At 52.0% G+C, this 26420-nt stretch overlaps 1 protein-coding gene across 4 annotated transcripts in view; it reads left to right on the top strand.

The window, feature by feature from the left end:
• Positions 1-2355: 2355 nt before the first annotated feature.
• The window catches only part of Tmem51 (transmembrane protein 51), a 31007-nt gene continuing 6942 nt past the window's right edge, over positions 2356-26420 (top strand). Inside the window, exons 1-2 of one of the 4 annotated variants that reach the window (XM_070037900.1) lie at positions 2356-2510; positions 24829-24897. The gene's annotated coding sequence lies outside the window, so the exon portion shown is untranslated. Of the gene's footprint in view, positions 2511-2873; positions 3050-24828; positions 24898-26420 lie in introns of those variants that run through there. The other 3 variants (XM_070037899.1, XM_070037901.1, XM_070037898.1) reach the window with 3 other exon arrangements.

Here is a 26420-nt window from a genome sequence, read left to right as displayed (position 1 = left end):
GTGCTTTGTTTGGTCAGTTTGGAGATGGGAGGGCGGGGGGGGGGGGAGTCTCAGGGACTTTTCTGCTTCCATTGATTTTAGACTGTAAAATCCTCTAGGCCTTGGCCTCCTGAGCAGCTAGGATTACAAGCATGTGTGTGGCCTCCCCGACACACAAAGTCGAGTGATCTCCTGTGGGGATTTCTGTGCCACGTCCTGGTTCTGTGGCTCGTTGGCAGCTGCAGGTGTCATACCTGCTCTGAGTCTTACAGGCCTCAGCTGAAAAGCTAGAAGCAGAAAATCTTCCCTCTAGGGCTGCTGTTGAGAATTAGTTAACAACAGTGTTTTCATCCCAAGGGCTCCTCCCTGCATAGTGCACCAACCAGGCAATAGAAACTTCACCATTCACCATTCCTTTCCTTGGATCTTTTCCCCAAGGACACCCCTCAGGCCTCGGTCAGGTGACAGTGGGATGGGTGACAGGTTAGAGAAACTGGGCACCTCCATGGGAGTTGCTGAGCCAGGAAAGATCCAGGGGCAACACCCTGAATCAAAGGAGGGGGCTGCGCAGAAGGGACAGCAAAAGAAGAAGCCTTTTCCAACTACTGCTTTATTCCAGCCCACCTTTGGCTGTAAATTTCTCCTGCCTCTTGCCCAGATGAGCCAGGGCACACGTGCTTCCCGGAACCCTGGGAGATGGTTTCTGAGATAGCCAGGAGCTGCTGGGCCGGGCTCCCGGCAGAAAGGGGAGGGCCTGAAGTTGGATCCTGGCCTGGAAAAGTACTCAGGTTCTTCCTTGAGCTTCCAGGTTCAGGACTAGAGCAGCTGCCTGACGTTATTAGCCCCAGTTCAGGCCTCTCCAGTCAGTCCTGTCCTGCACAGGGAAACACAAACCACATTCCTGGTCTTAGTAGGGAGCTGTATGACTTGAATGCTGGTTTCATGTCCCTCCCCAAGCAGCCTGGGAAAGGCCCCAGACTCAGCGTTTGGGATGAGTCGCTGCTGGGAAAGGCCCCAGACTCAGCATTGTAACTTTGGGGTGAGGTTACAGGCACTGGCCTGCACAGAGGGCTCCCCTCATTCCTGACACAATGTGTTCTTATCTGGGGCTCTTATTTATCCAACAAGTACTCACTAAGTACTTGCTCAGGCCCAGGCAGGGGGGATGGAGTGACCCTGCAGTAGACAGCTCTGAAGTGTGTACCTGCAGGTGCAGAGTGGATCCTGATACTTCCCAGCTGTGTGACTCTGGACAAACACCACCACCATCTTAAACCTCCTCTGGAGTCATAAAACAATAACCACCTGGGGGAGTTGTTGGAAGGACTAGAGGAAAAGACACAGGGCCAAGGGCAGTGGCTCATACCTGTAATGTAGAGGTCAGGATAGTGGCTCAAGACCCAAGATTAACAAATACGAAAATCTGGGTACTGTGGTGCACATCTATCATCCCAACTTGATAGGAATTGTAAATAGGAGGATCAAAGTCCAGAGTGGGGGGGGGGATTGGTAAAGCCCTATTCAAAACTCTAAGCAGAAAGGGCCAAGGGCTGAAGTGGTAAACTGCTTGGCTGGAAAGTGCAAGGTCCTAAATTCAAATGTTAATTAACGTTCAGAGGGGATGGCCACCAGGGCTGGTTGGCACTAAGGATGTCAGGACTAGCAATTACTGTGGTAACATCAAATTTGTCTCTTTTGTGAACCCAGGGACCTGACAGGGTTCAAATTAAGAAGCCATGGGGCCAGGTGCTGGTGCTCACCACTGTTAGCCCTAGTTACTCTGGAATCTGAAGTCTGAAGATGGAGGTTTGAGGCCAGCTCCAATCTCCAGTCCCCTAGATGGGAAGTGATCTTGGGGCACCGGGGCTGCACTGAATTGCCACCGGGCTGCGGTGAGCTGGCCTGGGGACCCCGCGCCCAGCAGGAGGCGCCTTTTGTCCTCCGCGGGGGCCGGTCCACCTCCGTCTCCGGTTCCAACTTCAAAGGGTGGGCGCACACCCAAGGAGGGGGCAGGCCGGCTGGGAATCCAAACACCGGGGCCGGGAGGGAGGGGCGCACCGCCCTCGCCGGAGTCTCAGTCCGACCCGCCTGGGGTCGTCGGGCCAGGGGCAGCCAAACCTCCAGGCGGGGCGGGCAGAGCCGCAGGTGAGAGGCGGCCCGGCTGGGGTCACCCCGCCCGCCGCGGGTAGCCTAGCCGGGGCCGCGGCAGAAGGCCGGCTGGAGACCGGCCGGGAGAGCTGGCGGCCGCGCCCAGGACGCCCCGCGCCCCGTTCCGGCGGGACCCGGCCGGCCGCCCCAGCCCGCGCGCGCGCCCCGGGAACCGGAACGCGCTCCGCCCCGGCCGGGCCGGGCGCGCGCCCGGGAGGGCGAACGGGCGGGGGTGGGGAGCCCCGCGGGGCCCCGCCGACCCGACGGCTTCCTGCTTCCCCGCCGCAGCCCGGCCCGCGGGGCACCGGCCTGGGGGCGCCCCGACACCGCGAGCCCGCCCGGGGACGGGAGGAAGGCGGCGGCCGCCCCACCGAAGGGGAAAGGTGAGTCTACCGCCCCGTGCTGTGCGCCCGCCCCGCGGAGGGGTGCAGGGACCCCACGATGTCTGAGACTCCGGGCTGGAGACTCGACGCCCCCTACACCCCCCTCCCCAGGGCCCTCGGGACGGGGCGGCGTTCGGGCCTCGTCTTTATTCGCATCCGCTTCTCCCACCGAGCGTGGGGGTCGTGGCGATTTGGCTCCGGGCGGTGATGGGGGGAGTCCGGAGGGCGAGTCGGGGGTCCGGTGGGCGGGCCTTCGGCTGGCGTCTCTCGGGTCCGGAGGGCGGGCCGTGGGCGGCACCTCCCGGAGCCCAGGCCTCTGGGCGACGCCGCGCCCCGGCGGCCCCTCCCGCTGCGCTCCGCGCGTCCTGGCCGAGCTCCCCGCCGCCCCGGCCGGGTCCCCGTGCGCTCCTCCGTCCAGACTCCCGGGCCTCCAGCCCGCGGCCGATCGCGGCGTCTCGGAAGAGGCAGCCCGGGCTGGGGGTGTCGGGGAGCCCCCAGCCCCGGGCCGCCGCGCCTGCACTCGACTCGACCCGAGATTGGTGAGTGTGCGCCCGGGAGGGCCGTGGGATCGCGCGGCTCGGGGAGAAGCGGGGCCGCCGGGGTGTCCGCCGGGGCGCCCGCCCGGGAGCGCAGGACCCCGCACCTCGCACCCCGGCTTCGCGGCCGGCCTGGGGCCCTGTAGGCCCGGATGGCTGCCACCTGCCCGGCGGGCTCCGAGCCCTCGGCCTCCAGCGAGGCACCTGCCGCCGCGCAGAACCCGGGGTCCGGGAGCGCCGGCGCCCCCGCCGAGCCCCGAGCTGCCCTGCGCCGGGCGGCGCGCCTTTCCCGGCACTGGAAGCGGAAATGGGCTCGTGAGCAAATCCAGCCAGAGTTCGGGTTCTCCCCTGTGCCAGGGGAGGGCTGTGGCCTGGGGTCGGGCGTGTTGTCTTGGGTGGGGGGGACGAAGAAGGGGAGCTCCTTGCCCACAGGGACTCTGGGGGAGCAGCCGCCGAGGAGTCGGGGCGCACCCAGTCTGATTCACTTTCCCGAAGAAAACTTCGCGGCCACACCTGGTCCCCGCGCGGTTTCCCGGGCGCTGCGGCGGCGGCGGCCCCGCGGGCGGCGGCGGGCTGTCTCCGTGCAGCTGACGGGGAGCCCGCCCCGGCCGCGCTGGCGGGGGAGGGGGCGCTGCGGACCCGGATTCCCGGGCAGGGGGCGTGGTCGCCGGGGGGCGTGGTATGGGGAAGTGTGACCGTCTAAGGAGCGTGGCGTTTGCGGGCGTGGCCTCGCCGGCGTGAGATTTCCGTGTGGGCGTGGCTTCGTGGGGTGTGGCCTTGGTGGGCGTGGCCAACGCCTGGCTGCAGGTGGAAGGTAGAGGTCAGCGCTTGCTGGCTTTGGTGTTGAAGGTAACTCCTCGGAGCACAGCTTCTCCATGGAAAGGTGAAGGGATAAGGCAAAGGGACCAGGGAGGAAGGTCCTTCCCTGCAGAAGTCAGAAGTACATTCGCCCCAGAACAGTGGGGCAGACGGGAGGAGGCTGCCTGTGAGTCCGCTTGCCGAGGTGTCCTGGGCATCACCCAGGGCCAGGCCTGCCCCGGACACAGCGAGAGCATCCAGCCTAGCTGTGCAGTTACAGCCCCTGTGTGGCCAGGCCTGCTCCTTTAGAGCCCACACACAGACTCTGGAGACCCCCCCTGAACTCTTGGCCCAAAGCAGGGGAGCAGAGGAGTATGAGCTGTATGCTGCTCATGACAGATTAAAGCGAGATTCCAGGGGGTCCCAGCTGTGCTTTTCTGGGTGCCAGGGAAGTTCTAGATGCCTTGTGACTTGAGGGTATGAAGGCTCTGCTTTTGGCTGCTGTTTTCCTTTGCTGCTCTTGTGTCTTCTCTGAACTTGGGGAGGCCCCATTTGGGAGACTTGAACTCAGGGCCCGGGTGCTCTCCCTGAGCTTTTTGTGCTCAAGGACAGTGCTCTACCACTTGAGCCACAGCTCCACCTCTGGGTTTTTGGTAGCTAATTGGAGATCATAGTTTCATGGACTTTCCTACCTGGGCTGGCTTTGAACTGAGCTTCTCAGATCTCAGCTTCCTGCATAGCTAGGATTGCAGGTGTGCTCCACCAACACCTGGCAAAAGCTCTGCTCTCATTTGACCAACATACTCCTAGGGAAAGGGGATGAACCCAGGGACACACCCTCGGCCACAAACATCAGCCATCCTCAGTCCTCTCACAATTCTTTGCTGGACCCTGGGAGACCTGCAGGTCAAATACCTGCTTTGGAGATTTCTCATAATCTTTCTGGAGGTGTCATGGGGTCCTGCCTGGACAGAGGGGCCCAGCCCAGCATGGCAGTGTCTTTCTTCTCTGTTGGTTGCTCTTATTCTTCAGAAAAACAGACTCCTGTGTGGTCTTCCATCGAGCCCCTCTCAGACAGCCCAAGACCCTGGCCAGAGACATGCTCTGTGGCTGTCTGCTCTGCCCGTCCCTTCTCCACTCCTCAGGCTGATCCCCAATTCCTCCCTTCTTAAGCCCCAGCCCTGTCTTGAGGCTGCCCAGTTGGCCAAGTTTGCCGTTCGGTGTTGTTTACTTCAGCTGAGTAACCAAACAGCTCCTTTTCTCCCTTGGCCTAGATTTATCAGACCTAAGCCACTCTCAGATTTGAATGCTGGTCACTTTAGATGCTAGGATATTGGCACTAGCAAGGACCTTAAACATCAGAAGTTCAGTCGGCTGCCAGGCATGTGGCTCCCTCCTATAATCCTAGCTACTCACGAGACTGAGATCTTCAATCCAGGGGGAAGTTCGGAGATTCCTTCTTCACTAATAAAACTTAAGCATGGTCACACACAACTATCAGCCCAGCTACACAGGAAGCATAAAAGGATTGCTGTCCAAATTGGCCCAGACATAACTGCAAGACTTCATTTGGAAAAGTTAACTAGAGCTCTCATGGTAGAGCACCTGCCAAGCAGTCACAAGACCCGGAGTTCAAGACCCAGCATTGCCCCAAAAGTCTAATCTGCTCATTTTGCAAGTGGGGAAACTGAGGTCCAAGGAAGAGAAAGGGCTTGCCTGAGGTCAGAGGCAGGACCAGACCCCAGGTTTCCCAGTGCTATCTTAGATGACTTTGAGGGTGTTGCTGGAAGGGCAATCAGATTGCCACAAAAAACAAAACCAGGACACTGTCCATCTCCAAAACATGCTGTCTTTACACTCCAGTTCTGCCTGAGTCATATGCAGGGCCTGGAATAAAGAGCCCGGGCCTGCCAGGCTCACACCTGTCATCCTAACTGCTTGGGAGGCTGAGATCTAAGGATCACAGTTTGAAACCAGGCCTACCAGGAAGACATCTCCAATGAACCAGCAAAAAGCTGGAAGGAGGGTTGTGGCTCAAGTGGTAGAGTACCAGCCTTGAGTATAAAAGCTCAGGGCCCTGAGTTTAAGCCCTTGTACTTGTAAAAAAAAAAAAACAAAAAAAAACTTCAGATCAGAAAGTTGGAAAACATTGTTAGTCCAGAAAATCAGAGGCCGGGCCTCGGCTGGGCCTCGGCTGGGCCTCGGCTGGGCCCAGGGCGGGGTGGTGTCCCAGAGGAGACTTTATCACAAATGAGACCAGTAACAGCACAATGACAGGGTCCAGCACACACATGTGCTGCACAGTCTTCTCTGTGAGCTGCAATCTTGTGTAGGAGTTCACAGGTATTAAAGCCAGGACCCGCTGTACCTGCGGCACAGTTACAGTGGCTGAGGTGCAGAAAGCATTACTTGGTTCAGTGCCATCATTGAACACTCATCACAGGCCTGGAGACCTGGTTGGATTGGTTGTTTTCCTCCCCTCACCCTTGCCCCTCCCCTTTCTCCTCTTCTTTGTCCTTCTCTTCCTCCTTCACCTCACCTTTCTCCTCTTTTTCTTCTTCCTCTTCCTTTTCTTCTCCTTCTCTTCCTTTTCTTTTGAATGCAGGAGACTTAGCAAGCATTCTACCATGTGAGCCACTTCTAATCCTTTTTACCTTTGGGGTTTTGTTGATTTGTTTTTTCTAATAGAGTCTCATGCTTTTGCATTGGCCAACCTCAGATCTATCTCTACCTCAGAGTAGCTAAGATTACAGGTATGCACCATTCTACCTGGTTCCATTTTTTTTTTTAATGTCCCTAGCATTGCAGTGGCAATTTCCCAAACTGAGATCACCCAGCAAATCGTGGAAGGACAAGGGTTTGAATTCACTGAGGTGGGCCTGTGCCTTAGATGGCTTCACATGACACACCGTCCTGTGATGTCTCCAGAAGGTTCTACATTTCCTCTTCATGATCTAGAACTCAGTGGCTCTAAGTCTTCCTGAATTTTGTTTTGTTTTAATTTGGCTCAGGTAGCGGGGCTGAGAATTAACGCCAGGGCCTTGTACCTGCTAAGCACACATTATACCCTTGAGCTCTAGCCCTGTGCTCCTTTGGATGTATTTTCTACTTGTCACATCTAATCTGGAGAGAGACTAAGAACAGACTTGCTGTATTCTTCTGTGTTTTTCTGGCTAGGCCTGCAGGCCTGTGGCAAGGTTTGTTAATAGTTGGTGGGAGGGACAGGATTAAAAAAAAAAAAAAGAACTTTCCATGTTACCAGAAGAAGCCTCAAATGGTTCCTTAGCTGCAGGTAGAGAATGCTGATGGTGCATCGGAATGTCACCTGGTCCTGGGACAAACTCTTCTACCTCAGGGAAAGTCTTTGGCTCACACCTGTGTAGTCTCTGAGCTTACCAAGGTAGGGGAGACAAGACAGTAAGGAATAAAGCTAAACATACCGTTAGCAACTAATCAAGGGGCCCAGGGTCAGAAAGGAGGAGGTTTAACCCTAACTCAGAGATGAGCAAGAAAGAATATTCTGTAGAGAGAAGCCTGAGTTGAAATCTGATAGGCGTTCAGAGGCCAGAGGTGTTTCTGGTGGAGACAGAGGCCTGTGCAAAGGCCCTGTGGTATGAGAATTTAGGCTAGGTGGAGAATTGCTTCCTAAAAGTAGAATTCCCATGTGGCCCAGCAGTTGCACTTCTTTTGAAAGGCAAACTGCACGTGTGTGTGCAGCAGTGTCATTCAGAAAAGCAGGCGTCCATGACGGGTGGGTCAGTGTACGCACGGTGGAGAAAATGCTGACCTGTGCAAATAGAGAACAAGACTGAGGACCAGATGGGGGGGTGGGGGAGAGGAGGGAGTCTCACGGCAGCACTGTTTGATCTCACAAACATCTGGTTCCCAGTGGAGTCCGACACAGACAAAAGGTAGAATGCAGGTTGCCCGCAGGAGTCTGAGGAGGGAAACTGAGGAGTTGCTTTGTACAATGAAGGATTCGGGGTGAGAGGCAGTCATCACTGGACAACAGCATGAACGTGCTTATTTGTGGCATCTGTCACGCTTGAAAGTGGCAAGACAGACTTTTGGTTTGTTTTTTGTTTTTTGTTTTTTTTTTTGGTCTGTCATGGGGCTTGAACTCTGGGCCTGGGCGCTGTCCCTCAGCTCTTCAGCTCAAGGCTAGTGCTCTGCCGCTTGAGCTACAGTGCTCCTTCCAGTTTTCTAGTGGTTTACTGGAGATAAGAGTCTCACGGACTTTCCTTGCCCAGGCTGGCTTTGAACTGTGAGCCTCAGATCTCCCCCTCCTGAGTAGCTAGGATGACAGGCATGAACCACCGGCGCCTGGCTAAGATAGACAGTTTTATGTTACGTGTGTCCCATCACAATAAAGCTTGGGAGAACACTCAGCCTTGCTGGTGGCTCACGCCTGACATCCTCGCTACTCGGTCTCCTGATCATGGTTCAAGGCCAACCTGGGCAGGAAAAATCTAGACTCTTACCTCCACATAACCACAAAAAGCTGGGAATGATGTAATTGTAACCCCTCTGTGTACAGTATTTTCACAATAAAAATATATTTTAAAAAAAAAGCTGGGAATGGAGCTGTGGCTCATGTGAGTACTAGCCTTGAGCACAAAAGCTCAAGGGACAGCGCCCAGGCCCTGAGTTCAAGCCCCAGGGTGGGCACAAAAAAGCAAAAACAAAACTTAAGGGATGAGATGTTTGGGAAATAAGACTCAGATTTCCATGCCACATTATTCACTGCCTTCTGAGGACTGTTCTTAGTCTTGGGGTACATAGGAGAGACCCATAGAGTTTACACCTTGTTAAGAAGGAGTCAATATGCCAGGAGCCAGTGGCTCACACCTGTACTCCTAGCTACTCAGGAGGCTGAGATCTAAGGATCATGGTTCAAAGCCAGCCTGGGCAGAAAAGTCCCTGTGAGACTCCTACCTCCAATTAACCACTCAAAAAACCAGAAGTGGTGCAATGGCTCAAGTGGTAGAGCGTTAGCCTTGAGCACAAAGAGGCTCAGGGACAGCGCCCAGGCCCTGAATTTAAGCCCCACAAATGACCAAAAAAAAGTCAATAAACTAGGAAAAACAATCAGCACAACCAAACCAAATTGGAAGTCTGGTCCCTGCAGGCCAAGGCCTCCTTAGCTTGCCAAAGGCTTAGGATGGGTCTCTCCAGGCCAGTGTGGGTTAACCTTTCCTGCTGCCCAGCCCCTCCCCCAGCAGGGCCTCAGTTTCCAGGGACCACTGTGTGCCCCTCCTCTCCCCACTGCCCCTGCCAGGAGCTCTGTCCGCTTTGTCCCTTCCTATTCTGTCTGCTTTTCAGTCCAGACTGTGCAAAAGCTTCTTTTAAAATAAAGGACAGTAAATTCAATACCAGCGCTGAAACAATTAATGACTGTGTAAGGAGTCAGTTTCAACAATTATTAATTTTTTTATAGAAGCAGCGAAATTAGAAACCAGCTATGCAGCCAGAAAAATTCCTAGCCCAGACTCCTCGTAGAATAATTTTAGACTTCACAGAAGAATCCCAAGGATGAAATGAAAAGGTCTTATAAACCTAACTCCCCTCATATTAGTATTCTCCATGACTGCCACCCAAAACCCATCCTGGGACCACGGATCCCAAAATCTGTGGATCTTCCGGGTCTTTAGAAAAGCAGAACAATGTTTGCATAGAATTTATGTGCATCCTTCCATACACAAATTAAATCTTTGATCCCTCAATTGATTGAAGCAAGGTTTCACTATGCTGCAAAAGTGAGCCTTGAACTCACTCTGTTTGTCTCTAATTCCCATCCTCCTTTCTCAGCCTCTGCATGCTGGATTACAGACACGTACTACCCTGCCCAACTCTCTAGATTATTCATGATGCAGTGTAAATCCTGTTATTGTATACTGTATCTTTTAGGGAATAATGGCAGGAAGAAACAACATGTTTTTTTGTGTAGTGTGATTACTAGGGCCTCACATTCTCCCTTAGCATTTTTTGCTCAAAGGTGGCACTCTACCATGTGAGCCACAGTTCCCCTTCCAGCATTTTTTCTGGTTCGTTGGAGATAAGAGTCTCAGACATGTCTGCCCAGGCTGGCTTCAAACCAGCAATTTTGGCTGGGAATATAGCTCCATGGTAGAGAGAGTACCTGCCGGCCATGCCTCCATCCCTGGGTTTTACCCCCAGCCTGGCAGAGCAGCACAAATGTCTGGTCCAGGTCATAGTGATTATGAATGGAATTAATTTCAGCATTATTTGTGTGTGTGTGTGTGTGTGTGTGTGTGTGTGTGTGTGTGTGTGTGTGTGAGTGTGTGTGTGAGTGTGAGTGTGTGCGCGGACATGCGCTACTGTCCCTCTGCCTCAGTTTCTCTGCCTGTCATAGACTGCCTGAACATCACATGACTTGGAATGTACCAGGGTAATTGGCTTGGCTATCCCCCCTCAACTTGGTCAAGGGCTGTCCCAAACGAAGCATCTGTGACTTCCAGTACCAGCCGGAAGTGGCTGTACTCCCAGGAAAGTCCCTAAGTGCTTCCTCACTATTTTTTAGCCTGGATGTTTACAGGAATCCATGTTTACAGGAATCCCTCCTCCCTGTGTGGAGTTCCCAGAAACCTGTTCCTTCCCGGAATGACAACAGGCATGTCCTGGGTAAGACAATATGTGTGTCCCGAGTGAGACAACACGCATGTCCCAAGCAAAACATTCCGCACACACTGTCAGAGCTTGTGTGGAAACACGAACTCCATCTCTAATGGCTCAGCCAGGCACAGACCCTCTTATCCCAAGCCAAAACTGATGGATGGATGGATGGATGGATGGATGGATGGATGGATGGATGGATGGATCAATGAATAGATGATAGATGGATAGATGATGGATCTATCCACTTCGAACCATAAAATGAAGAACCAAAGATACACAAGCCTAGAACTTCCATCCCAACAAATCCACATTTATCTAGAAAAGATGGCTGTACACACCAGCTGTACGATCATTTGAACAGCCAGGGGCCAGTAGCTCACACTCGCAATTCTGGGTAGTTCATTTAAATAGAATCCTACAATATCTGACCTTTGTATATGGTTTCTATTATTAATTTCTTGTCTTTCTTGATGTTGGTTCTGGAGCTTGAACTCAAGCCCTCATGTTCTCACTTGCCTTTTCCACTCTTGGCTGGTGCTCTACCGCTTGAGACACACCTCCAGTTCTTTCTATTTAACTGTTCTTTTTTGTATTTGTATTTAACCTCTATTTGGGCAGAGGTATAACCTGCATGCGCAAGGCTCTGGGTTAAACAACAAACTCATGTTTTTACAAGAGATGACAAAAGTCTAACATTCTCACTATTCCACCTCAAAAGTAAAAATGTACATTCCTAGAAAACAGATTCAGCATTTTAATAACCAAACAGTACAGTTCTATCTTATAGACTGATTTTTGTGTCATAAGCAATCCTTATCCATGACTTTGCTGTAAGGATGAGATGGAGCTGTTTTAGGACTCATGTCTGTTCCAAAGCTTAAGAAGTAAATTCACAGAAAAATTCTGTTGCCTCATGTTGAAAGACATTTAAGTTTGAAACCACTGTTGGCCTAAAATCACCTTCAAAACCACCTTCCTTCTTTGTTGCTCACTTTCCCATTCTCTTTTGCAAACACACCCAACCATTTTTCTTCTCTCTGAATACTTAGCTTTGAGATTACTCCTATGGAAAAAATACCTTAAAAACAATAGTAGAAAAGTTAAACATTGGCAGAACACATCAGTGTTCTTGAATCCACAGCCATCTTTCTGATAGCAGTAAATCTTTCCAAGGAAAGGACATTTTGATCTTCTTGGGTCAAACCGTCTTTGTCTCTGCCTAGCTCTCAGTCTAGGGAATTTCTTACTGAGGGCCATCTTGGTTTGATTTTCCACTGGTTCACAGTTGAGTTTCAGGGATGTTCCTGTAGGCTGGCTCCAAGGATTGAGTGATGTAGAAGTAGTCTACATCACATCCTCAGTTTTCACACATCGCAGGTATCAGATCAGCTTGAGTGGAACATTGAAGAGGGATACCACGGTGACCTGATGAGTCAGGAGACACGAGGCGTCCTTCCTATTTAACTTTTAAAGCAATTTTTGTGGTAGTCCTTCCTGCTCGCTAGACAGATAGCAGAATGGACTGTGATCCTCCTACCTCTGCCCTCTGTATAGCTGGGATTATAGGTACATACCACCATGCCCAGCTTATTGATTTGAAATGAGGTCTTGCTAACTTTTTCCTGACCTGCTGATCTCAAGCAGGAATCCTTTCCATCTCCATCTCACAAGTGGCTGGGATTACAGGCTTGAGCCACTGTGCACAGCCAGGAACTATACTTTATACAAGCATGGGTTGGGGGACATCAGAGGCAAGGGCAAAAGGATTGTTGGGTAGAGCCATCACCACCTGACCCATTGAGGAAGAAAGGAGGCTGGGGGTGCCTGGCCAGTGCCAGCCACGGTCTGATGGTAAACTGGGACTGCCGTTGATAGAGTGCAGGACCGGCGTGGCGAGCCCTTGACAGGCTCAGTGGGGACGGTTGCTCCTCCTGTCCCTCCTCACCCAGAACCAGTGGTGGAGGGAGACTGTGGGAAAGGTCACCCAGGTTACCCACCCTGACCAGGCGTGACTCCTATAGCAGGTGAGCCATGGGCCCTGTGGGGGCTCAGCTGTGGTTCCCCAGCTCTCCCTGCCCAGCTTCCTGGGAGCTACAGATAAGGTCCATCCCAGTAACCCTCCTCCTAGATCACACCCTGGGCCAGTAGCGGGCTCTCACTGTGCACCCGGTAGCTCATGCCTGTAATCCTAGCAGCAGGTGAAGCTGAGATCTGAGAATCATACATTCAAATCCAGCCCAAGCAGAAAAGTCTTGAGACTCCTATTTCCAAATAACCAGCTAATGCTGGAAGTGTAGCTGTGGTTCAAGTGGTAGAGCACCAGCCTTGGGGAAAAAAAAAACAGAAACAAAAACAACTAAGGGGCAGTGTCTAGGCCCTGAGTTGAAGCCCCAATATCAGCACCCACCCCCCCAAAAAAAGCAACCCCCCAAAACCAAAATTGGCCTGCAGCTTGCACAGTCAGATCACCAACTGGGTTTGAGACTTCTACTATATGAAACAGACCGTTGGTACTGGGTTTCAAACTCTTTTTTTTTTTTTGGGTCCGGTCGTGGGGCCTGAACTCTGGGCCTGGGCGCTGTCCCTCAGCTCTTCAGCTCAAGGCTAGCGCTCTACCACTTGAGCCACAGCGCCACTTCCGGCTTTTTTTCTTTTTGTTTATGTGGTGCTGAGGAATCGAACCCAGGGCCTCAGGCATGCAAGGCAAGCACTCTACCACTGAGCCACCTTCCCAGCCCTGTTTCAAACTCTTGTTCTGCCACCTGCTAGCTAACCTTTGGGGTTCACTGTTTACCCCCAACCCAAGTCTGGTGTGTGTCTACTTAATCTCTAAGCTAGGAATAAGGAGCTGGGAGGGTCCAGTGGCTCACAACTGTAATCCCTGTACTTGGGGAGGCTGAGAATGAGAGGATCTTGGCTCAAAGCCCACAGGTAATTCACAAGATCCTTGTCAACCTCTGATGGAGCACTGCTCTGTGAGAGCAGGCTCCGCGGGAGGCTGAGGTGAGGACGGAGACCGTGCATGCCTGTGACCCCAGCACCGGGGGGCTGTGTTCTGCTAGACACTCTGCTGACCGGGAGTCGCAGACTTGCACTTCCTGCCTGTCATCTGCATCCCAGACTCTGTATCACATGCACACTGGAGGTTTTTTCCCCTTTAGACAGACTTCACATACTCCATCTTCAAAAAGAAAAGAAAAGGTTCCCTGTCTAGACCATTCCTCTGTGCGGCCCGGCTTGCTCTTAAGCCTGTGGTCTTGGGCATTGTCGCCCGTGGCAAACATCTGTTTCTTTTCAAATCTGTTGCCTTGATCTTCCGAGTTGTGGCTGCGGCCTGCTTGGTGGGACCAGCTCCTGTGGCTAGAGCTCGAGTCGGAGGGTTTCCTGAGATTTGCACTCCAGAGGATCAAAGCCATGCTCACTCCTGCCTGGGCAAGCAAAGGCAGCCGTGAGGGGAGGCCCTGGCCATTCAGCTTCCAGGAGAAGGGAAGAGGGGAGGGGAAGAGAGCAAGGGAGGTGGGCAAGGGAGGGGCAATTTAAGTGTTAGCCTGCAGAGAGGAACCTCTAGGAGGTGAGGGCTGGTGGGAGGACGTTAGGTCATGGTGGGGGGGGCATGTCTTTGAATAGTGGTTCTCTCCCTCCCCCCCCATTCCCGACCACCATGAAGTGAGTAGATTCCTTCCCACACATGCATGCACACACACACACATACACACACACTCACACACAATGATGTGCCACCAAAGGCTCAAAGCCGCAGGACCAAGTGGCCACCAACTTGGACTTCTGAAAGCCAGTGAGCCACCTCAGGCATTTTGTTAGGGTAATGGAACGCAGACCCCACCCTCCACCCTGGAGACCCCCATACTTTACACCCGTGTCACATAGAACAGTTGCTGTCAGTTTACTGAGCTTGCCCTGTCTCGGGGCTGGGCGGCGGCCAGCTCAGGCCCACAGTGAATCTCGTAGACCAGGCTGCGTGGCTGCAGCACAGAAATACTCCGCAGGTCTGAGGCTGGGGAGTAAGTGTTCTCACTCTGGCTCCTGAGCTGTTCCTGTCCTCACCCGGAGAGACCGAGACAGGGGTGGGAGAGCTCTGGCAGCTGCTCTTCTAAGCCGCTCACCCCATTGACAGGCACCCCCCCCACCTCATCTCACCCTAACTAGCCCCCAAGTCTTCTCTGAATAACAATGGCAGGTAGAGCTTCACCATAGGAATTTGGGGTGCACATAAATATTGGGTTCATGACCTCCTCTGAGACCCCCTCCCCCCCCACTCCCACTCCACAACCAAGCTCATCCCCCTTCATCTTCTCTCCTGCCACCTTGGTCCTGGGCTGACGTGGCAGTCTCCTCTCGGGCGGCCTTGCTGCCCTCCTGCCCTGCCTATCCCCCAAGGTTATCCTACCCCAGGGCCTTGGGCCTTGGCACTTAGCGGCCACTGCTGCTGAGACTCTAATCCTACCCTTCCGGTTTTCACTAAAAGACAGAAAGGCCTATCTTGACCCTCTGTCTGGCCCACCCTCTGCCTAGGTACCCATAGTGTGTAGTTTGCTTTCTCTGGGCATCTCTTGTAGTCTATCTCTTGGTCCTCCCAATCTCTGCCTCTTGAGTAGCTGGGATTACAGACATCAGCTACCATGCCTGACCAAGAGTCCTCCAGAGAGAAGAGGGTAAGGTGGAAGTGGAAGACGGTGGGGGAGGAGAGAGCCGTGGGCTCCGCCCCACCCCACCCCCCTGCCCTGGGATGTGCCCCGACTGTGTATTGATCTTCCTGGGAGGGGGCCCAGGCTGGGGCTCTTGAGGCCTGATGCAGGGTGGGCATGGCAGACAGTGCTGTGGAGAAGCAGGTTGTTCCCTGAGGATGGGGGTGGGGTGGGGGAGGGGGCACAGCAGGGAGGACCATGCAAAGGCTCTGGGAAGGGGCAGCAGCAAGCTGGGAGCCCACTGAGTGCAGAAGGGGCTGGGAAGCGACGCCTGAGCCCCACAGGGCCCTGAGGGGGTGTGAGTGGGAGTGTCTGGGCGGACAGGAGACAACAGGGCACAGTGGGGACTGCGGGAAAGGGGGTGCCAGGCCCCTTCCCCCGGGCGGAGCCGTGGCGCAGCTCAGGCGCTGGCTGCAGGTGAGAACCGGTGTCAGTTACAAGAGAAGTCACATTTGACTTATGAGATAACTGAGTCAAGAGTGAATGCCCCAGACGTGGTCCAGGGCTGCCGGCGTGAGGTGAGGGAGAGCCTGTGTGCACAGGGTGGGGTGGCAGGTAGCCCACTGCCATCCAGAATTACATCCAGGCCACCAGGCCAGGGTGTGCTCCCGCACTGGCCATGGGAGGCTAGAGGGGAAAGCAGAGGCCGCGGGGTGAGGACTGGGTGCCAGAGGCCAGTGCCTGGTGTGATGGGGGATCAGGGACTCAGGGAAGCAGCAGTGTGGGAGGCATGGCTGGTCATGCTCCAGGAAGGCTGCTGCCCAGCTGGTGATGGCGGTGAGGGGGCCTCCCAGGCCCTCTCTGTGCTCTGTCAAGCATCTTTTTCCATTTTGGATTGGAAGAGATTATTTCTATTTTCCTCTCCTGCTTGGCACCATGAGAACACTGATTCTGCAACCTTGAGATCCAGGTTCAAATCCTGGCTTAGCCTCTTACTCCCGTGGCCTTGAGCAGAGTCCCTTTGGGCCCCACCCCCTGGGTGTCTCTAGCACGTGACTGAGAACACTGCCTTGGGGGTGGAAATTAGGTGTCCACAGCCCCTCTGCTGTCCAAATCCTGGCCTCCAGGTGACTCTCACCCCCAAGTGCAAGTGACTCCATCAGAAAACAAGGGACTCAGAGCAGGGGACCCGGATTGTCACATTCCCAGCCAAGCTGTGTGAGCCCCTGGACAGAGAGATGTGGGTACAAGTTGCGCATTTAGCCAGCCCCGAGGACCCTGAGGACCCTGAGGACCACAGCATCCCCACCACCTTAGATACCTAGAGGCAATCGTTTCTTCACACGCCATCCTTTGGGGGACATTTTGGGGTACCAGGTGTGATGTGGGGTTCAGTTCTTGCTACATGAGCTACCCATGGGCCTATTGAAAACCCCAGGGTCAGTGTTATCTGATGTTCTTGCTGGCAGTTTCTAGTTTATTATTATTATTATTATTATTATTATTATTATTATTATTATTATTATTATTATTATTATTACTTCTAGGGCTTGAACTTAGGACCTGGGCATTGACCCTTAGCTTTTTCATTCAAGGCTTGTTCTCTATCACTTGAGCCATAGTTCCAATTCTGGTTTTTTTTATATGTGTTGTGGTCAACTGGAGATAAGAATCTCACAGACTTTTCCTGTCTCTGCTGGCTTGGAACCATGATCCTCTGATCTCAGCCTCCCGAGGAGGTAGGATTGCAGGCATGAGCCACCAGCTTCCAGCTAGTTTCCAGTTCTAAACAACACATAAAACTGCCAGCAAGCCCTGCAGAATGATGCGTTCCAGGTTGTGTCTTCTGAACATTATTATGTTGGATTGTTTTGATGTTATCCCGGGGATAGGGAGGCCGGTGGGGCCTGAGAAATGCTATCCTGATTCCCGGCCATGGTGCTAACTCTCTCTAAGCAGCTGTGTGTACAAGGGATGCCTTCAATCCAGGCCGGTGTGGAATGTGGGGGCTATTAAAGGAAGCTTCTGTGCCGATGGTTAAGATGTAGTAAGCGTGGAACTATTTACGACTCAGAGCAGAAGCAGTTGACTGAAACTTGGGTCTGGGAAAAGATTTTCTTGGTCAACTATGAGCTCTGGTCTGACTCAGACTTGCCGGTGTGTGGCTGGGCTGGAAAGAGACAGGTGAGTTTGTGGTTGGGTTTTAGTGTTTGCAAACTCTGTATAGAAGATGCCAGCTCTGCATGTCCTGTTCCTCCATGCCAACTGTGTCTCTGCTCAGAGGAATCCCAATAGAACCCCAGAGGAACCTCCATAGCCAAAGACCCTGGGCACCTGCAAGGGTGTGACACAGGACGCTCGGGGGACAACACGGGCCCATTGTGTCCATCTGTGAGTTAAGACAAGTTCTATTTCAATTCTCATTTTACAGATGGGGAACTGAGGCTGGGAGCCTGGCTGTCCCTGCCGACCCCCCTCCCCCACCCCACATCAATCCTGTGCCTGCTTCTTAGAGCCGATATGGGTGATGGAGGATATGGGGAGAGAGGCAGCAAACACAATAAACGTGAGATGATTGATCATTACAACTCCACACCCAGGAGGGTTCTAAGAATAGATCTACATAGGTTGACAAGCAGATAGATAAGCATATGCCCCCGAGTGGGCCACAGGGTTGACTTGAAGGTCACACAAGCTTCCATGTGGCAGGCCCAGGAAGCCTTCTGCTTCCCAGGGCTCCTGGGTCCCAGGCTAACACTTGAACATGGCCTTCCAGTCCTTCTCCAGCTTTGTCCTCCTCTGTGTGGCTCTGCCGCTGGTCCCTTGCAGCTCCTTTTCCCACCCCATCCTTCTAAAGACCCTGTGGTTACAGGTGGGAGAGTTGTGATTTCTCCATAGCAAAGAATTGCATCTCCCATGCTCTGACCTAATCTAGCCACACCTTCTAGGAAGCAGGAAAAATGAATTGACTGGCTGTGCCACACCCCCAAGAAACTAGAGGAACCCATCGGCTGGCCCATGGCCCCACCCTCTCAGAAACAGGAAGTTATGATTGGCTGACCAGGTCCTCCAAAGACCTAGGTATTACTTGTGCAAGCGGCAGTGTGCATAGTTCCACACCCTTGAGAGACACCAGCGGCCTATTGAACAAAAGACAGCTTTGTTTACCTGTAAGGGGTTTTCTTGTTGGTTCTGAAGGTTTTTTGGAAGAAAAGTCATACCTGTAACATGCCTGGTTCTCTGTTGTTTTCTCTGAGATGTCCACACTGCATGGCCCATTACTGCACTGGGCACTCTGCTGAGGTTTGTTAAATACATGACTGGATTGCCGGGTGCCGGTGGCTCACATCTGTAATCCTAGCTACTACAGAGGCTGAGATCTGAGGATCGCAGTTCAAAGCCAGCCTGGGCAGGAACCGCAGTTCAAAGCCAGCCTGGGCAGGAAAGTCCGTGAGACTTATCTCCAATTAACCACCAGAAAACTGCAAGTGGTTCTGTGGCTCAAGTGGTAGAACGCTTGCCTTGAGCTGAAGAGCTCAGGTACAGCATCCAGGCCCAGACCCTACAACCAATCAAAAAAGAAAAAAAAATTACCTGACTGGAGAAAAAGAGGCAGCCTACTAACCACAGTGCCTTGGCTCCTGCCCACCAGAGCCCACATTTACCAGGCAACATCAGCTTGGAGGAGCAGTTAGGGTTTTAACATTTGCATGGTAGTTGGTTGGCCTGGAAATTTCTTTCAGTTCTAGGAGGGGTCTTGTCCCTTCCTGGTCCTCTGCTCCAGTGTTCCAGAATGTTTGGAGATCTATTTGCTCAGGTCATCTTTTGGATTTAAACACCCTGAAGGGTTGAGTGGATGTCCAGTTCATGCCTGCCCCAAAGAGACAGAGTCATAAGACAAAATATATAGCAGGTGGGACTCAACTTTGTGCAGTAATGCCAGCCCCAAGCCACAGGAGCTGAGCCAGGGTGACCAAGAAGTTGGCATTGGGCTTTGACCCTTCCTGTAAAAGGCAGGTGACTGGAGAGAATGATGTTTGTCTTTGCCAATGTGTGGTCTGGAAAAAGCTATTGTAAAGCCGGACTTGGGGCAGGTGAAGGGTGAGGGTAGACTCTGGACCTGGCTATCTGGTTCCCAGCATACTCTGCTACTTATTAACAAGGAACTTTGGGCAAATTAAGGAACCTTTCTGAACTTCCATGTCCACCTGAGTAGCATGACGGGGGAGGCGCGCGCAGGGTCGTATCTTTATCCGACTGTGAGGATAAAATGAGATCTACCAGGCAGGGAGGAAGCATTTGGTGTGTGTTAGCTGTTCTTGTGATTTGAAAAGCCTGAAAGGTTTGCATTTCCCCCAGATTTGTAATCGGATTCGCTTTGTCTGAAGCCAAGAAGTCCCCCCCTCCACAAAGCCTGTGCAATCAGGAATCAGAGGAATAGTCAGGAATCAGGAATAGTTCAGGGTGCATCAGGACTGTGCCTGGGGCTGCACTGGCAGACTGAGTAATGCCACCATTGTCCCACCGGCCTCCATCCTGTTCCTGGGACCTGAGGCTTGTTCCCTTATAGGGGGATCTTGAGATTGTCACCGGGCCCAGGTAAGGGTCTGTGAGGTTTCCCTCTAGAAGTAGGGACTCTCCACTTAGGGTCCCTGATTTTGACGGCAGATAAGAATTTCTGGAGAACTCATAATGGTAAGAAAACTTGGTGGAGCTTTATTGAGTAAAGAAGCAAGCAAGCAGACCAGTGGATAAGCAGAAAAGCAGAGCACACTAAGAGTATGGGTGCTTTCAAAGGGAGAAGCACTGAGCTCATTGACATCAGGAGTATTTATATGATAAAGGGAGGGTCTGGTTTATAGTCAAATGCAAAGATAGGTGTTTGTCTTTTCACTTTTATTACTTTGGTTCAGGATCTCTAAGACTTACCTGTACTTTAAATATTTGACCATTATGTTTTGAGATCCCTTTTAGGAAAGAATGCATCCTGCTGTGCGCGCACAGGCGCGCGCGCGCGCGCGCGCGTGTGTGTGTGTGTGTGTGTGTGTGTGCGTGTGTGTGTGTGTGTGTGTGTGTGTGTGTGTGTGTGTCCTGGTTCTTAAACTAAGGGCCTGGGCACTCTCCCCAAGCTTGTTTTGCTCAAGACTAGCACTCTGCCACTTGAGCCACAGCTCCACTTCTGGCTTTTTGTTAATTTTATTGGCGATAAGAGTCCACCAGACTTTCCTGCCCAGGCTGGCTTCAAATCATGATCCTTAGATCTCAGCTTCCCAAGTAGCTGAATTACAGACATGAGCCACTGGTGCCCAGCCTGCCATATATTCTAAAACTGGGTGTTTATCCTAGAGATAAAGAATACATCCTGCCACAGATGCTTATCCGTTGAGATAAGCACTCTGTGCCAGGAGGAGCCATATTTCCAAGTATTTGCTTCTCCACTATTTGCTTTGTGTGATATTCTTTCTCAGTTTTCAGAGCACACTAATCGTTTTGGGCTAGCAGGCAAAGTCAGGTGGAGAAAGCTGCCCTTGCTCTTTTCTTTCCCCTTGTGCTACTACTGTAGCTTCTGAAGGATTAAAGGGTTAAAACAAAGAAGACGGTGCCCCTGTGTTTCTAAATATGCCATTGGTTTCTGAGTTCTTGGCTGGCATTGACCAGGCCTCATTCTCCCTAATCTATCCTCGAGATGAGGCGAGCAGAGGAGGCATGGTAATGGACGGAGAGACCAGAGGGGTGTGCTTCAAAGGCAGAGGAAGAGGCTAGGACCCAAAGGGTGCTTCCAGGGCCTCTAGGACCTGCAAGACACAAGGAAATGGGTGAAGAAACGTGTCTAGCTGACACTGTATTGTAGACCTATGACCACCAGAACTCAGAGTACAGACTTCCATTGTCCTAAGCCACCAGCGTCGGTGCTATTTGTTACCGCAGCCGGAGGAGGCCCATGATCATGTTTCTACCGGAGCAGACAGCCAGAGGTAACAGTCACTGGCCTGAGCCTTCTACCTGCCCCCCCTCCCCAGCATCTTCCTTCCCCTGCTTCTCACTCACCCATGGGAGGAGAAGGGGTTCAGCTGTACCCCAGGATTCTCAGGAGAGACACCCAAGCACTGCTGGCTGAGCTTTGCTCCCCAAGTGCTGGGGTTGGAGTATGAGTTCTGTGTGGAGCTATTGGTTCTGTGGGGTGGCTTGATCTGGACCACAGCTGTCTGCCAGCCTGGGTACAAACCCGCAGTGAATCATGCAGGGCTCTAGAGCTGACCAGTTTGTACTGGTTCCCAAGAACTGGTCACATGCGCCCTGCTGCTCCCCAGCTCTGAGGCCTCACTAAAACCCAAAGTTTCTCTACCACAGACATGGGCTAGGAGCTGCTGGGGCCTCCCCACTGGGAGCCTTTACTCCAGTTTTATGATTAAAACTCCAGTCATCAATTATTTACCACATGCCCAGATAAGTATCAGAGCTGCAGCGGGGAGGGAGGACTAGAAGTGAGTCAGCTAGGGAAAGCTGGTTTTCTTGAGGAGGAAAAAGGAATTTTACTACCTGACCATGGAGTCTCCAGTAAATCTGGGGAGGGATTCTGGCAGCCAGGGTATCTGAGGGGGCGGCCTGTGGGCGTGCGGCCCATGGGGAGATGAGGGGGTTGAGGGGACATGGTAGCCTGGAGTCCCATGTGCCAAATTTGAATCTCTGCTGTGCTGTCTCAGTGTGACTAAACTCCTCTGAGCTTAAAAGATATATGAACCCAGGCTCATTCTAGAAAATTCACACTAGGAATCTCAGGGAAATTTAAAAGATGATGATAAAGAACCCAGCAATTAAAATATGATTGATTATATCAAAGAGTATCCATAGTGAGTTGTTGAAAAACAAGAGAAAAGCCAGGCACCGGTGCTCACACCTGTAATCCTAGCTACTCAGGAGGCTGAGATCTGAGGATTGCGGTTCAAAGCAAGCCCAGGCAAGGAAAGTCTGCAAGACACTTATCTCCAATTAAGCACCAGAAAACTGGAAGTGGCACTGTGGCTTAAGTGGTAGAGCACTCACCTTGAACTGAAGAGCTGAAGGACAGTGCCTAGACCCAGAGTTCAAGCCCCACGACCAACGAGAGAGAGAGAGAGAGAGAGAGAGAGAGAGAGAGAGAGAGAGGATGTAACAAAATACTATAAATGTTAAAAGTATAACAACAGAATAATAAAATAAACTGGTATCATACAGCCATACTGGCTTGAGGCCTGCAGGTGGCTTGGTGGGTGCCACAAGGAGCTGTGAATCCCAGGGCTGTCGGTGTTCATTGCCTGTGGCTGCCAGAAGGAATTATCCTGAACTAGGTGGCTTAAAACAACCCACATTTGTTTTCCTGTGGTTTAGGAGGTCCAAAGTCCAGAATGAGCTTCCAGAGCTGCTGTCAGCCTGGGGCTGATGGCTCCATCAACAGGCTCCAGGGGAGATCTTGTTCCCCTCCTGCCTTTTCCAGCTTCTAGAAGCTTCCTGTCTGCTGGACCACATCCCCCTTACCCTCCTGCTGCCATTCTGAATGCCTGCTTCCTCCTTTGGCCTTTTCTCTTCCCCTTGTAGGGACACTGGTACTGGGGTTGAATTGGAGCCATGTCCCTATCTCAGCATTCTTCACTGGTCACAAAGCAAAGGCCATCTAAGGATCCCAAATTCCAGGGGATTGGACCTAGATTACTTTCGAGGACTGTGATCCTACCTACCATGTGCCTTTTTCCAGACTCCAAGAAACACAGAGGCTGAGTAGTAAACCACCCCGAGCTGGACTCAGACTCAGATTCCACTCTGCCCCTGACTTGCATGGCCTTGAACTGGACTCAGATTCCGCTCTGCCCCTGACTTGCATGATCTTGAACTGGACTCAGATTCCACTCTGCCCCTGACTTGCATGATCTTGATAAACCCCTCAACCTTTTGTGGGATAAAGATGGGCAGATGCTCACCTGCCTCAGGTCAGGACAGCAGCTCCCTGCTGGACACTGGGTTAACCCCTTCATGGACTGACATATTGATTTTTCAGTTTTGGGGTCCCTGGAAACTACTACCAATGTAAGTGCCTGCTACCAGGTCTTAGTTCTGTGGTTCCTCTTTTGGAACCCTTGTCACTAGGTATCCGCGTGGTCCCCTTTCCTGCTTGATGTCCAGGAGGCCCAGGTGGAGGAGGCCCAGCCATCTTGCTCCCTGGAGACTGCCTGAGAGAACCTGGGAGGTTTTGTGACCTCTGATCCCACTGCAGATCTGATCCGATTCCTTCTTAGGTTCTAATGGAGCTGGTTTCTGGGAACCCTGGAGAGAGTATGTATTCCTATTTGCCTATCTTGAGCTATTAGTTAAATATTTTAATATATATTCAACAAATATCATGGTATACATTGTGCTGGGTTGTGGGTTCTTAGTGATAAACAGAGCAGACAAGAACCTTCTGAGTCTACACCCTGTTCGGGGGGGGGGGGGGGGGAGATGACAAGTTTCTATATCAACTGTGATGTGATGTCATCCCTCCTGGGGGAGAATGTCAGTGAGGGCTAAGCCAGGGCCCAGAGGATTTTAGATAGTTGAGGAAATCCTGAAGAAGTAGCCAACCAAAGAATGGGTGGGAGGGATACTTTCAAGCAAGTGCAAAGGCCCTGTGGGAGGAAGTACTTGGTGTGGTGAACACAGAAAGGAAGCCATTGAGGGAAACTGAGGCCAGTCCAATGGGGAAAGTTGAAAGCTCTAAGAAAGTTATGCTAAGAAAGCTCTAAGGATGTTTTGCAAATGAAAAGATGATGAGTTTGAGAAATAACGTTTCTTGAACTATTCTCCCAATCAAAAGAGTCTATATAAGGAATAATGGAAGAAGGCCATACCTGTGGTACTCTCCACTATTCTCTCCCAGTGCTATTCACTCAGTCCTTTAGGACCTAATAATCCTGAATTTTAGTGTAAAATTCTGAATTTCCTCCTAATATTACTAAAGTAGAGCAATGTATTGGTTAGTTTTTAACTTTGTTTAAATGAACCCATGCTGGGCATAACTGTTGTTCTTCAGTTTGCCTTTCTGTTTATTATGCATGTCAGGCTCCTTCCCATTGGTGCATGTAGCTGTCACTCATGTTCACTGCTACCATAGTATACCTCCTCATTGGTGCACATAGCCATCACTTGTGTTTACTGCTGCATGCTACTTTTCCTTATTGGTACACATAGCCGTCACTCATATTTGGTGCTGCATGGTACTCTGCAGGGTGTTCCTGTTCTGATTTATACTTCCTCTTGTGCAGTGGCATTCCAGTCCCTGCTGTTGAGCCAGTGTTACATTCTTGATGGTGATGGAGTCTTTTCTCTAGAAAGCGCTGCTGGGTTAGATTTGGGTTGTTTGCTTATGGGCCAGTGGAGCAAGCTGGGCTCACTTCCCCTGTTGGCTTTATTTTCTGGTTTGGCTTGAGGGTTTTTTATTTCTCAGAGAATGGCCTGGAAATATTTCCCCCTTTCTGTCCAGATCCTCTGACAGAATCACAAGAGGGTTTGGTAGGTGTTAGCTACTGCCTGTTACCAGTCTGAAGTCCTGGATTGTATATGTGGAGTTCCAGCTGCCTTCCTTATCTGGTGTCTTGTATACACCCCAGCTCCCCAAACCACAGGCCTCACCTCAAAACCTCACAATACCCAAGAGCTCACTGCTTAGAAATGGCATCTTCTCTCTTCTAGGCAAACCTTGAACTCAAGGCATGAAGGGCTGTCTGCGGGCTTACACCGAGTATCCCCAGGTAACCATAGGTAGGTCCCTCTCTCTGGGGATTAGCAGATCATCTTAACAACCCACACCCAGCGCCATTCCCCTGGGCCTGCTTTGAGGTAGAAGAGTGCCGGACAGGTCCCACTCCAGCTCTAGGGGTGTTGCCTGGCCGCCCTGGGCCTTTGGCTGGCCTCCAAGGGGGGACATGTTGAGAGCTGCATGATTCCAAGTCTCTAAGCCCCAAATTAGCTTCTTTCCATATTTTTGAAAGGGAAAGAACAGCAGGCTAAATATATCATGGGGCCATGCACGGTCAACAAGGCAGAAATAAAGTCAACAGCCAGCCATCTGGGGCTGGGTTTACAGACCCCGGGGAGCCCTGCGTAGTGTCAATAAAGCAGAGTTGGATCTGTTGGAGAACTGGAGCCACCACTGGACACAAGGCAGGCTGTTGGCCCCTAGCAGGTGCTCAGGGAGTGGTCCCTCCCCTCCTGCATAGTGCCTGCTCTGATCGCTCTCTTCCCATCATGAGCCCCTCTGAGTCTGACCTGGCCGCCATCTGCTGGGTAAAGGCCAAGCATCCTTGAGGCCCAGAGCTCCAACTTGTGTGTGTGTGTGTGTGTGTGTGTGTACATGCGCGCGCACACACACGCACTCATGTGTGCATGCAGGACCATTGCTTACCACTCCCTGGCAGAGGGATCTCTACTAAGTGCTCTGCACACCACCCCATGCACGCTCATACCCCATGCACAGGCCTGCAATGTGTGTGAATGCATATTTGCATACATATATACACACATATGCACCTGTATATATGAAATGCACCCATAAGCTCATGTGTGCTTACCATATATGTATAAGTACTGCATGCACATGCGTGTACATACACACAAGGGGCTGTGCATTTGGGTTTTTTAAATAATATAATTTAGAAAATAATCTTTCAGTAATTGTACAAAGGGTTTCGAATCAATGTGTCAGTTTGTGAGTCTGATGGTCTGGATTAGCATCACCCCTCCCCTCATTCTCCCCTACCTCTCCACCCCACCCCTCCCCTCAGTGACCTGGTTCCTTTTTTACATATGTCTGTGGAATATTCTGGCTGTATCACCTACCCTTCCTCTCCTCCTCCATCTTCCCTTTCCCCCTTGATGAGCTAAGTTCCAGCTTCCCGGTATTCTTTTTGTTAAAGTGTAAGTCAGTTGTTCAAAGGAGTTCTACTGAAACCAGGTTTTTAGACCCCAGGCCCAAACTCTAGTTTTAAGTCAGGACTAACATGGTAAAGGGCAGAGGGAGGAGCTTCATTCCACGGCAGCCATGGGGCCATGGTGCTTCAGGACTTCTGTAGCCTTCAGTGGTGCAGACATTGGCTTTAGGTGAAATGAGAGAATCAGGGGCAGAAGAGGAGAAAGCTCTGCAGAGTTACAACCGCCCCCTGTCCCAGATAAGGCCAGGGTGGCCATGAGCCCAGCCTGTGTCTCTGGGGAAATTCTGGAGGAGTTATCACTTTATTACTGGAATGGAAAAGGAACAAGGTGCTCTCCTGAATCTTTGGCTGTGG

The sequence above is a fragment of the Dipodomys merriami genome, unplaced genomic scaffold (genome assembly GCF_024711535.1).
Source record: "Dipodomys merriami isolate MVZ:Mamm:240054 unplaced genomic scaffold, mDipMer1.0.p SCAF_28, whole genome shotgun sequence".
Lineage (NCBI taxonomy): Eukaryota > Metazoa > Chordata > Mammalia > Rodentia > Heteromyidae > Dipodomys > Dipodomys merriami.
The sequence above is the reverse complement of the archived record's forward strand: the minus strand, read 5'-3'. Positions and strand labels throughout refer to the sequence as shown.